Below are 14,122 nucleotides of genomic sequence, written 5' to 3'. Positions count from 1 at the left end.
TGGAGCACATAATGGACTTAGCTGCATTCTGCAATCTTTTGCATTCCTGAGCCCTTGAATTACCAGACCAGGCTGTTATGCATTGTTAGTATATTGTTCACAGTACACTTGTAGAAGTTTGATGATGTGCCAAATTTACTCAGACTTCCTAAAAAGTAGAGACATTGGTGTGCCTTCTTCACATGTGCTTCCATGTGCTGGTTCCAGGTCCTCTGAAAGGTGGACTCTCCGGAACTTGAAGGTATAGGTTGTACCTCTCTAATCCAGCACACTCTGGTCCGACAATGGCCAGGTCCCAACATCACCAGATTAAAGAGGTACAAACTCCCCACTACTGTCCTATTAATAAAGACTGATGCATGGTCCCTCACCCTTCCCTTCTTCAAGTCCACAATAAGCTCCTTGGTCTGGTTACCAGCATAACTGAGTGTGCACCATTCTGAAATCCAGGGAGCTCAGGGAAGTCTCATGGAGAAATACTGTAAATGATACTCAACTTGATACTTAAATGATACTTAACATGGGTTGGACACTTCCTTAGTCAGCTCATCCTTGCATCTGTAACTCAAGCCAATTGAAATGATAATTACATTGTAATAGCACAGTGTTTTGAACTGAGAAAATAGGATAGAGCAGAGTTATTCCCAGATCTTTTGCATTTTGATTTGTTTTTTACTGCTTCTATTACCCTCCCCCCCCCCACCACCCCAGCATGATCTGGGGGGGGGGGGATAAAAGACCTGGCATGACACCCACCCTGTGCATACGCCAGGTCTTTTAAACTGTAATTGATGATTGGGGTTCCACAATTTTCAAGTGCTCCCCAAAATGGTTCCATGAGCTTGGGATGTTCGGGAAGCCCTGACCTTGGGAATAAAGCATATACTAACAAGAATTTCACAGATTTGTCTGAAATTCCTCAATCCACATTTTAATGAAGATGCCATCGAGTTATGTAAAGCAGCCATTCTGAACGTGGTTCCAATGCCTCCCCACCCCCACTCAGGTCCACAGCACATTTACATAAAACCCATGTTTGCTTTTCACCTCACATAACATAAATTTTTTAAAATGATGTTTATGCAATCAGTAGGATAGATGTACGGAAGAAACCAAAACCTGACTGCTTCACAGGAAAGGTGGTCCCCCCCCATCGACTTTGATCAGAGTTCTGGGGGTGGGGGTGGGGGAATTGCCAAATAAAGGTTGAGAATGGTTGATTTAAAGTGTGTGGAAGGCTCCACCACTTCAATGGAGAAGGAAATTCTGATGAAGGCATTAAGTGTTTGTGCGCTGAGATTTTGCCAACTGGTTGCCGAGTCATATAAATGCCCAGGTGAACATGTTTCTTTTACTATAAATTTGCTTCTGTGCAATGTTTGGATTTGGATATTGTCCCATCACTATTTGAGAAACCATCTGGGAAGAGATAGACTTTGTGGTTCAGTATGTTTGGAACAACAGCAAACGCTCAAGGGAGGAATACCCATAATTATGTAGAACCAGAGAATGGTGCCCGACTAAAAAGGTGGCCTATCAATAAATGGGGAAGCAAGAAAGAATTGGAGAGTCTCAGAGCAAACAAATGTGGGCAGCAGTTCACAAAATGCCTCCCAGAAGTGCCTGGACCAATAAAGCAGCATTCCATCATGTATCTGCAACAGATGTGTGACAATGTGAATAAAGCATCAGCATTCAAAACATATAATTGGTGATTTGAACAACTTATTCTATGTAGTTCTTTCGTCAATTCTTGTTCAAATAAATAAGTTTGGCTTTTGATTTAATGTTTCCATATGGTTTTTATTACCGACAGCATGAGAAATGCCAAATTTATTGATGGGAAATGCACTTCAGTGAGAGAACGTTGTCCCTCAGATGTCGCTAAATATTTGAACAAGTTTCACTGAACCTCCTTGGAGCACAATGCACTATATACATTTATTGTTTCACATTCATTGCAGTAAATACATTCAGCGGCAGATTCATTGTTTAACCATGGGCTAATTTAAAGGTGGGATTTTCCTGTCCTCACACAGATGTGGAATCATGGCCATTTCATCATCAGAAAGGAGGCTGAGTGGTTTTTTTTGGTTCAATAATTGAATGAGGACAACCCTGCAGAGGATAGCATTGTATTGCCAGCCCATTTTACTCACTGGCATCAGGAGTGTTTGAAGTGATTAATATCAATATACTTAGGGGAGGCTGGGAAACATAGATGAGGAAAGACAGGAGGAGGCTCGAGTGGAGCAATAAATGCAGCATAAATTAATGGGGTCGAATGGTCTGTACCTGTGTGGCATATCCTTTGTTAAACTAATTGGCCTTGAATTAAGAAGACATCTTAATGGGCTGCTGTGGTTTGACCACTTTGTCACGGATCTGGAGTAACATAAAGTGTAAAGGCAGCAGGTTTCATTCCCCTAAGGATATTAATGAGCCAGATGGGTTTTTAGGACAACTCAACATTTCCACGTTCATTATTAGCTACTAGTTTCTCACTCTAGATTTAATTTATTAAATTAATTTCAATTTCCTAACTGCCAAGTTGATGTTTCAACTCCTGCCACTGAACTATGGTCAAGGGACACTATGGGGCAGCATGGTTATCATAGACATTAATGCAACACTGTTACAACACCAGTGACCAAGTTTGGCACTGTCTGTAAAGAGTAAATACACAATGCTGGAGAAGCCCAGTAAGTCAAATAGATACGTTTCGGGTGTCAGATATGTATTTTTATTTTTGGAATATAAAATTCACTCTTTGACCTGCTGAGTTTTTCCAGCATTGTGTTTTTACTTCAACCACGGGATCTGTAGACTTTCGTGTTTTACTGCTATAAGGAGTTTATATGCTCTCCCCGTGCCTGTGTGGGTTTCCTCTGGATGCTCTGGTTTCCTTCCTCCGTCCAAAACATATGGGGGTTATAGGTTAATTGGGTGCAATTGGGCAGCATGGGCTTGTGGGCTGGAAGTGCCCGTTACCGTGCAGTAGGTCTACATTTAAATTTTAAAAATATACATTTAAAATTACTATTACACCTCCACATCCACCATACTGTGTCTCTCGATACCTTTCTGTTGATTTTTCTAAATTAAAAACTATCAATTAAATAACATTGTCAAAAATTGGAAATATTGAAAGACGTCCATCATACAAGAGGTGAACCAATGCCTTTTAAACAGTTATTTGATGGTTCATTAGACAATTGTCCTCTCTTGTAGTTACACAGATCTGAGGACTCAAGGTTGGATCAAGGCAAAGTATGTTAACCAGGCCCTAAGAACTGTTTTCTTTGTGCCCTTTCCACCTCAAATGTTACATATGAAATATGAATAAAGAATCTCAGAGTTGTATATGATATCATGCATAAATCGGAACTTTGAACTTTGATATGGGTTCCACAAGTGAGCACACCACTGGTGGGTTCACCACATTAGGCTGTAATCCACTCTTTTTCTGCTGTTCTAGAAATAGCCTCTTGGTGAGACTGGACTTGGAATATTGTGTGTGGGTTTGGTCACCCAGCTCTAGGAAAGATATCATTCAGCTAGAAAGGGTGCAGAGATGATTCATGAGACTGTTATCAGGAATGTTAGGCATGAATTTATAGGGAGAGAATGGATAATCCAATTCAGAATTTACTGACATGGACATGTGTCATGAAATTCGTTGCTTTGCGCCACGTGTAAAAATTATATACGTTACATTTTTAAAAAATAAATTACTCATTGAAAAAAAGAAAAATTGAGGAGGGTCTGTGGTTCATTGTCCATTTAGGTGGAGGGGAAGAGGCTGTTTTTTTGCTGTAGGGCGTTTGTTTTACAGTTGGGACTTTTGTTCCTGTGGCATCAAGCACTAAATGGGGACCTGGTGGTATATAAAATTAAGAGAGGCATAGATGAGGTAGATAGTTATAGTCTTTTTTCCAGGGTGGGGAATTGAAAATTAGAAGACATAGATTTAGGATGAGAGAAGAAAGATTCTAAGGGGAGCTGAGAGATATCTTCGTCACACAGAGGGTGATGGGTATATGAGACAAATCACTAGAGAAAATGGTGGCGTCAAGGACAACAGTAAAATTTTTAAGATATGGTTTGTGCATAGAAAAAGATTAGAGAAATATAGGTAGAACATGGGTAAGTTGAAGTAGCTTGTTTAGCATGGAAAGGTTGGGCCGAACAGCCTGTTTCCATACTGTAGAACAGGGGTGGCCAACTATTAATTTTTATTTTTTAATATAGACATACAGCATGGTAACAGGTCATTTCAGCCCATGAGTCCATGCCGGGGGTGAAGGTTAATTGGGTGGCACGGACTCATGAGCTGAAATGGCCTATACTATGCTGTATGTTTAAATTAAAAAATAAAAAGGTTAGCCTCCCCTGCTGTAGAACATTATGAATCTTTGAGTTTGCACTCCCCAGCTGATGTCCAGTGCAGGGCTGTTCTTGACTGTTCATTTCAGTGACAACACACACCTGTTCCTTTTCCATCTCCGATTCACAATGGGTTTAGTTCTGTGATGCAACTCTTTGAGGTTCATCTTGATCTTTCATTGTGCTGAGCTTGTGAGATGTGTTGTTTTAAACTTTCAGACCTTTCAGCCTGTGATAGTACAGACCTATCACTAATGTATATAGTTACAGTATCTAGAGTGTAATGACTGTGCTTACAGCGATTGCCTGAGAGCTTAGCCACGCCTACTGTCTGGGCCTTAAAGGGTTGTGTCCCTAGCCAGGTCGGATCATTCCGGACTGGTCGGCCACCTGTGAAGAGCTCCTGTCTTTTGCTAATAAAAGCCTTGGTTTGGATCAATAAGTCTTTGGTTCTTTCGACGAGCTCTACAATTTTATTAGCAAAAATAATTTTTTTAAAAAGGGATGGAGTGTCTGACTCGGCCAGAAAAACTTGATATCGACCCATAGTCAGCTACAGCATTCAAAGCCTTTAAGTTCTGGCTGCTGAACTTTGAAAACTTCCTGAGATTCATTGAGGTGGAGGAGGATAACCAGCGTCTAACAGCATTGCTGTCTATGGTGTCCTTGAGAGTCTACGAGAACATCCAGGATGAGACCACTTACACCGCAGCCATAAAGGTACTGAAAGAACTGTACGATCAACCAATGAACAGAGTTCATGCCCGGCTCGTGCTTGCGTCGAGGAAGCAACAGCCCGGCGAGTCCAGCAGGGCATATTTACAAGTAGTCAAGGCGTTGGGCAAGGACTGTAACTATGTGGACAAAACTGCTGCCGAGATCACAAATGATCTCATCCGGGATGCCTATGTGGCCAGGCTCCGATCGAACAAAGTGAGGCTGCACTTGCTCGAACAAGGGGTAGAAAAACTAGAGGACGTGGCCTGGATTGCAATCATAATGGAGGATTCAGCCTTAAAGTCAAACGAGTTCTCTAGGGACTGGACCTCACATTCTGATGTGAGTAGAGTGCCCTTCTACCCTACCACCCCCCGAGATACTGACGGCCTGTCGACTGCTGCTACACTGCCCTCTGCGAACCCAAAATGTTATTTCTGCGGGAGGGACAAGCACAGCAGATCCCAGTGCCCAGCAAGAAAAGCCAGGAGCTAGAAGTGCCTTAAAAACAGCCACTTTGCTGCAGTCTGTAGGTCTAAAGTGGCCGCCGGCAAACACAGTGCCTCGTGTGAAGCCCAACCACCACTATCCCATTCAAACTCTTCTTCGCCAGAGCTCTTGTCCAATGAGAGCGAGGGCTCCCCTGCACGGCAACGCCTGACATCACGGAGACGTCGAACCCGGAAGGGGCAGCCCACCCTAGCAACCATGATGTTGGCCTGCCTCTCTCCCCCTTGCGGAACACTCGACCTGGCATCAGTCCCAACTGTAGCGCTCGCTATTGCCAAGGCCACGACCACCCCTGGGGCCGACGCTATCGCCGCTGCAACACTGCACGCGATCGATGAGTCTGTCCCGTTTCAAGTCGAGAGCGATGCATCCGACTTCGCCCTGGCAGCCAGCTTGAAGCAGGCCGGTCGGCCTGTAGCCCTCTTCTCCAGAACCCTCCAGGGTCCAGAGAGTAGACACTCCTCGGTCGAGAAGGAGGCCCAGGCCATAGTTGAAGCGGTGTGTCGTTGGAGACATTACCTCGCTGGGAGGTGCTTTACACTGTTGACTGATCAATGCACGGTCTCCTTCATGTTCAGCAACACCCAGGGAGGTAAGATAAAAAACGACAAAATCGCCAGATGGAGAATTGAACTCTCCACCTTTAACTATGACATCAGGTAAGCTCAACGACCCGCCTGACGTGCTCTCCAGGGGGACGTGCGCCAGCGTACAGATGGACAGACTACAGAAACTCCATGAGGTGCTCTGTCATCCAGGGGTCACTAGGTTTGCCCACTTTGTGAAGGCACGCAACCTACCCTACACAATCGAGGAGATTCGCTCCATTACCCGAGCCTGATCGGTGTGCGCTGAATGCAAGCCCCACTTCTTCTGTCCGGGGAACTCCCATGTTATAAAAGCCACCCGCCCCTTCGAGCGTCTTAGCGTAGACTTTAAGGGGCCCCTACCATTGACTAACCGTAATAACTACATCCTTATGGCCATCGACAAGTACTCCCGCTTCCCGTTCGCTGTGCCCTGCCCAGATACCACCTCCACCTCAGTGATACAGGCCCTTCACAGTATCTTCGCCATTTTCGGGTACCCCAATTCCATCCACAGTGATAGGGGGTTCTCATTCATGAGTGCAGAGCTGCAACAGTACCTTCTGGAGTGTGGTATCGCTTCAAGCAGGACCACTAGCTATAACCCACGTGGTAACGGCCAAGTCGAGAGGGAGAATGCCACCATCAGGAGAGCGGTTACACTGGCTCTCTGGTCTAAAGGTCTCCCCACCTCTCACTGGCAGGAGGTTCTCACTAGTGCCTTACACTCCATCCGCTCCCTTCTATGTACCACAACAAATGCCACCCCCCACGAAAGGATGTTCCTTTTCCCAAGGAAATCCGAATCAGGAACCACTGCACCGGCAGGGCTCACTGTCCCTGGCCCCGTCCTTTTGCGACGCCTCGTCCGGCACTCAAAGAACGACCCCCTTGGTCGACCGAGTGACTCTACTCCACGTGAACCCACATTACGCCAACGTTGAGTTCCCAGACGGGCGGGTGGACACTGTTTCGGTGAGGGACCTAGCTCAGGACGCGGTAGGCCCAGCAACCCCCCAACCCAACCTTCCCCAACTCCTTATTCCCCAAGCCCCGTGCCGGAACAGAAGAACCAACAGCACCCCAACGACTTGGGCCACCCTGCCGACAACATGGCTGGGGAATTGAGCGAAGGAGCGGTCACACCCGATGAGCCTGCTGGCGACACCACTCCAGCGACCCCAATCACGGCACCACGGCGGTCACGCCGGATGGTCAGACCCCCTGACCGCTACAGTCCTTAACCTACCCCTTCCATTCATTCTCTCCCTCATTTTTTTTTCCTTCCCTTCTCCCTCTTCAGCCCCTCCACCCCAGGGTCAGTTCTCCAAGAAGGGGTGAATGTGATAGTACAGACCTATCACCAATGTATATAGTTACAGTATCTAGAGTATTTAATGACTGTGCTTACAGCGATTGGCTGAGAGCTTAGCCACGCCTACTGTCTGGGCCTTAAAGGGTTGTGTCCCTAGCCAGGTCGGATCATTCCGAACTGGTCGGCCACCTGTGAAGAGCTCCTGTCTTTTGCTAATAAAAGTCTTGGTTTGGATCAACAAGTCTTTGGTTCTTTTGACAAGCTCTACACAGCCATAATGTGTTCAAGATACTTTTGTAGATCCACAACATTGTTTTCTTTCAACCTTGAATTAACATGCAGATGTTCCTCTATGTGGGAAAGGACACTGCTTATTAAGGTCTTTTGTGTGCGTATGCCTATTTCATCTTCAATCATTAATGGAATTATTTCTCCTAAGGCATTGGTGTTGATAATGTCAGAGTTAATGTTTGCTTTCTGAATCATTAACATCAATTTTATCTTTCAAGATATTTTTTCTCTCTAAGAGTAAGGAGTCATGTTGGTCTTAGGATAGAGAAACACTGGAAATGGTACAGAGAAGAACTCAAAAATTCTGCTTGAATATTTTAAGATAGGAAGAATTGATGAGTTGGAAGAGGAAATCTCAGTATTTTCAAGCTCGTTCGACAGTTCTTCGGAACTCACAAAAACTGCCTGTACAAAAGGTGTCTACATGGTTTATCAAACCTGTAAGATTCTTAAGTCATCTGAGTTCATCATCTATTATTTCTCGTAGTTCGTTCGATAATTTTATACCCTATCCTCTTTCAGATGATTCTTACTGTTTATATAAAGGAGACTTTGGTTTTTTTTCCACCAATTTGAATCATAATATTCTAAATTTAGCTTTTAAATTCCAAACAGGTCTTCTTTTCCTGGATGAAATTTGTCTGGGTTTACTCGTAGTGTAGATGCTGGAAATGCTCATTGTTGCTCTTTTCCCAGTCTCCAATATTAGAGCATCCCCAATCTGACAAATTGACCAGAACAGAACAGAATGAGGACTTGAGGAAACAAAACCATTTTTTTCAGTCTCAATGAGGATTGGGAATGTTGAGGTGTATTGCCCAATGATTGCTACATTGCACCATTTGAAGGATTAGAAAAGTTCAAGGGAAGGTGATTTCTTCCATTACCTCAGGTGCTGAAAAGCCTCCAGTGTGGTCAAGACGGTGTGCATTAATGTCAAGGAGTTATACAGTATGTAAACAGGCCCCTCAGCCCAATGCTGTCCCGTTTCCCTGCATTTGGCCAATACTCTTACAAAACTTTCCTGTTCATGGATCTGTCTTTCAAATTTGTCATGTTCATCTGCCTTTAGCTCAAAATTCCTTCCTTGCTAAGATGCTGAACTAAGTACAAGTTGTCACAGTTAGTGTCAATGCTCAGTCAAATAGGATCTTTGACCTACCCTCAAATGTTGACTATTTTGGACTAAGTCCATTTGCCTGCATTTGGTCCATATCCTTCTAAACCCTCCTTCTCTGGATGTGTTATGATTGTAAACATACCCGCTTCTATGGCTTTCTCTTTTTGCTCATCCCCGAAATAGGTTACCCTCTGGAATGTGATGTCCGTCAGGTCCTACTTAAATCTCACTTCTGGGCTCAACTTTGCACTTGTAAAACCTTTTAGCACTCATTAAAGACCCTACTTACTGTTTTGATGGCTGGGGATTAACTGCCAAATAGAGCCGCAAAGCTATAGAGTCACATAGCATGGAAAGAGGCCTTTTTGCCCACATCTGCTCACTAAGTACTTCATCATGTATAAGCGACAATATACAATTTATAGGTCAATGTCTTTTAGTAGAACATGCTGGTCAGTAAAGTGCAAGTTGCACCTTGTGTCCATAATAGAGTATACCCACTGATATAGTTCAAATCCAGGTTCATGTTATGATTTAAAACCAGGGGTCACGTCTGGAGAGAGTATTACAAGCTTTATAACACTAGCAGAAAGCATTGCCCTTTGCACGTCTTTGGCTCATGGTAATAACAACAGATCTTTGAGAGACTGAACTTATCACCAAAAGGTAACTTTTTTCCCCCCACTGATATAGTAAATAATACACTGACAATTCTTAGCACTCAATTTCAGCTTTGCATTCAGCTGCTGCAATACAATGTTACAACAGTTGCTCTGACCTGCTCCCCTTGATTTATATTTATCTCTGACACTGTCCTGTTGGGTCTATTGATGGGCAATACAAAAGGTCCCAATGGAATTTCCAATGTATGTGTGGATCCTCTGGAATTGTCCTGAACATTTTAATGACACTGTGCAGGGAGCAACTACTCTGGCAGTGGTTTATAAGAGTCACTGCAACCTGCATTGCAAGAACAGAAGAGTTATAACAAGCTTGTGGACAGACTCATTCGGGATTCCGACAGGGGAGCCCTTTGACATCGCATACCTTGGAGATTACCCTGAAACTAAATTAACAGCACGTTTTGCAAACTTGAAAACTCTGGAAATATGTAGCTTGCAGGATGAGTCATTGGATACCACTTTCCTAATGTTGTAGAGTCTCAATTGCATCAGGAAGTCACCATGTAGCCTCAGAAGCCCCATCCTTTAATTTTAATGGACAAACTCTGGTCAGTCAATGTGTGCATCTGCTGATCAGGGCTCCACTTTGGGAGATCACAATCAAAAATTCTAACCCCACGTGAAAACCATTTGTAGAGAGAAAGCTGAGGATTCCTTCATGGCCCCTCAAAGGAGATATTGATTGACAATTGAACACGCATAATTGGTGTAAAATATGAAGCCAAGATCAGGATTATGCCTGTCGGTGTCATGCCAGAAAGCTTGCACAATAGCAAAGAAATTTTCTTAATTAGTTCTTGCATAGTCCACAATTCTGCTCAGGTCCTGCATATGTTAAATCTACTGCACTCATTATTTAGAATTTATATCGATGTTGCCCTTGTTAGAATGGGTGATAAAAAACAGGGCGAAGTTCTGCAAACTATCACAAAGGTTCAACACAGAAGATGTGAGTCTCTGAGTATTGTACTCAATTAGAATGCCAAATGCTGGATTACAAAGGAGAGAGAGAGAGAGAGAGAAAACTGAAAAGAACCACTCTTTGCCGAGGGCACTTTCTGATTGAGCTAGTCTACAAAGTGTGATTTTATTTTCATATTAAATGATGACCTTTTATTGTGCTTTTCTGTGGAGGCAACAATCCACTTGCCGGCTGGTTGAAGGCTAAAGCTGCAGGCTAATGTGTTTAAAGTAAATAACATATTAATGCAAGGCACGTTTGACATTGTAGCATGAAAAAGGTGTACTCTGGGGACACATTTTTTTGAGTAATGTAAGAATTACAATTTTAGTTCTTAATCAAATGTTATCAGTGATGCCTACTGGCAAAATGATCACATGAACATATTCAAGTTTAAGAGTTAATAAATGTATATTAAGCTATGGTTTAGGAATAGAGGAACTGGTAAGATGGGTCAAATGGCCTACTTCTGAGCTTGTGAAGCTGTGATCAACAATGGTCTCCCTTTCTTCAGCTGATTGAGGCATTTTATAAATACTATGTGGATAAGGTGCTGAATGGAGCAGTGTATTGGATGCTGACCTTTGGGTTCTGGGTTCAAATCCACCCCAGGCTCATGAATGAAGGCTTCCTTTGTCTACAGAACTTAATGAGGGTCTGCTAAAATGAGTTGAGTTCTGTCAAACTTCAGTTCCTTACACCTTATTGTCAAGGCTAAATTACTTTTAATTTGGCAGCAATTAGCAGAAAAGGATAAGTTTTGGAATGCAGTAGGGCATCTCCTCTGTTTACAAAGTGTATATTTCATTTCTAATGACTACACCAGTGAGTGTCTGACCAGAGAATCATAGAAGTGTACAAAGTAGAAGGAAGAATTTTGTCTAATCAAGACACATTGGCCAAATATAGATTTTAGGTGATCAAAACTCTCCCCACCATCAAGAATATCTCCAGGGAACACTGTCATAGGAGAGCTGACGCAATCATTAAGGATCCACACCAGCCAGCACATGTTCTGTTCTCACTGCTGCCATCAGGAAAGAGATCTATCTAGGTGCCACAAGACTCACACCATAACGAATAGAAACAGCTGCACCCCCTCCACCATCAGATTCCTCAAACAACAAACTCATTCAGGGACTCTTAATTTGCCCTCTTTTTTTCCCCTCTGTATTGCAAAGTCAGTTTGTTTACATTTCTTTACGTTGAATACATTTTTTTGCACTAATGAGTGGTAATTCTGCCTCGCCTGCAGGAAAAAGAATCTCAGGGTGGTATGTGATGTCATTTCTGTACTCTGACAATAATGGGAAATGTGAAATCTGATACTTGCTTTTTAACGGTCTGTAACCCTGTAGGTTCTAACTCTTTAATTGGTTTAAGTAAAACACAAAGCTGGAGAAACTCAGCAGGTCAAACAGTGTGCTTTATATAGTAAGGAAGCCTTTGCTGTACAGGTATAGTCCACTTTACAAATACTCGAATTACAAAAATTTGCTCTTATGTAGGAAGTCCTGTTCACTTTTATGAAGAAATTTTAATGGTTCTAAATGGGTTTTCGCTTTTATGAAAATTGCCTCCAATAGTATTCAATGGGTCTTCGCTTTACAAATTTTCTGTTTAGGAACAGTTTCTCAGGGACAGTCTACCTTCATAAAGCTGGTTGTATCTGTAGTCCAGTGCATGGACCATTTAAACACCAAGGGCACTACCAGCAGCAGATCCACGGGCCAGGTAAAGAGACCCAACCATATGGACACAAAGAGGGGCTACAGGTCAAACTGAGGTGCTGGGACCTGAGGCTTCTACTCCCTACTATCATCTTGGCCAACATGCAGTTCTTAGAGAACAAACTTGATGAACCTCAAGAGAGACTTCAACATCAGAGAGTCATCAGGGAGTGCTGCGTGATGTGGTTTACAGAAACGTGACTAAATGTCACGTAGCCCAAGGGCTACACCCTCCATCACGCTGACCAAACACCGTGTCTGGAAAAACCAGGAGAGGCGGCATTTGTGTCATCGTGAAGCATAGACGTGATGGTCATGTCCCAGTTCTGCTCACCCAACCTGTGTACATTCTGCCCCAGGCTAACGTCAAGCTGGCACTGGAGTGACTGAACACTGAGATTAATAGCACATCCAGATGCCTTCCCAATCTTTGCAGTGCACTTCAATCAGGCCAACCTAAAGAAGTCTATGACAAACTACCACTAACACATGACATGCGAGACCAGGGGAACCAACACACTTGACCACTGCTCCATCACCATAAATAACGGACTCCGAGTCATACCATGACCGCACTTTGGCAAGTCTGATCACTGACTGTACTACTCCTGGCGTATAAGCAGAGACTAAGGACCACAGTGAAAGTATGGTCGAGGGAGGCGGAGGATCGCGTGCAGTACAGCTTTGAATTGGTGGACTGGAACATATTCAAGAACTCATCCATAGACTTGAATGAATATGCAACAGGTGTCATCAAGTTCATCAAGACCTGCACGGATGAGTGTGTGACTACGCACACATACTGGGTGTTACCCATCAGAAGTTCTGGATGAATCAAAGGATTCACAACCTGCTGAGGGCGAGAACAAGGGTGTTTAAGCCAGGGATCAGGATCTTTACAGGAAGTCCAGATACGAGCTGTGGAAGGCCATCTCTGAAGCAAAGTGTCAATTCCAGAGGAAGCTAGAGACAGAGATAGATACACGCCAGCAGGATGTGCAGCCCATTACAGCCTAGAAAGCGAAAGCAAACACTCGAGATGGCTATGATGCTTCATTACCCGATGAGCTGAACACCTTCTATACCTGCTTTGAGAAGAACTAAACAATACCAAGTAGAATCCCTGCAAAGGCTGAGGACCCTGTGATATCTGTCTCTGAGGGAGATGGTGAACCCTCACAAGGCATGAGGCCCTGATGGCGTACCTGGCAGGGTACTGAAAATCTGTGCTAACCAACTAGCCGGAGAATTCATGGACATTTTCAACCACTCATTTCAGTAGTCAAAGGTTTTCACCTGCTTCAAAAGGGCATCAATCATCCTGGTATCCAAGAAGAGTAGTGTGGGCTGCCTCAACAACTGTCACTCAGTAGCACCAACTTCTACTGTGATGAAATGCTGGTCATGGCCAGAATTAACATGTACCATAAGCAATGATCTGGATCCACTGCAATTTGCCTATTGACACCATTGCTCCACAGCTGGCTCTCCACTTAGCTCTGGATCACCTCAAAAACAACAATTCATACATACAACTGCTTTTCATCGACTACAAATCAGCCTTCAATACCATTATTCCCTCAGTGCTGGTCAAGAAGCTCTGTACCCCACTCTGCAACTGGTTCCTCGACTTTCTCATCAGAAAACCACAATCAGTATGAAGTGGAATTGACGTCTCTTCCTCACTGATCATCAATGCAGGTGCACCTCAAGGATGCATGCTTAGCCCACTGCTCTACTCATTATACACCTGTATCTGTGTGGCCAGACACAATTCCAGTGGTATCTCGAAGTTTGCTGATGACACCACAGTTGACAGAGT

Source organism: Narcine bancroftii, chromosome 3 (genome assembly GCF_036971445.1).
Source record: "Narcine bancroftii isolate sNarBan1 chromosome 3, sNarBan1.hap1, whole genome shotgun sequence".
Classification (NCBI taxonomy): Eukaryota; Metazoa; Chordata; class Chondrichthyes; order Torpediniformes; family Narcinidae; genus Narcine; species Narcine bancroftii.
This window is presented reverse-complemented; position numbering follows the sequence as displayed.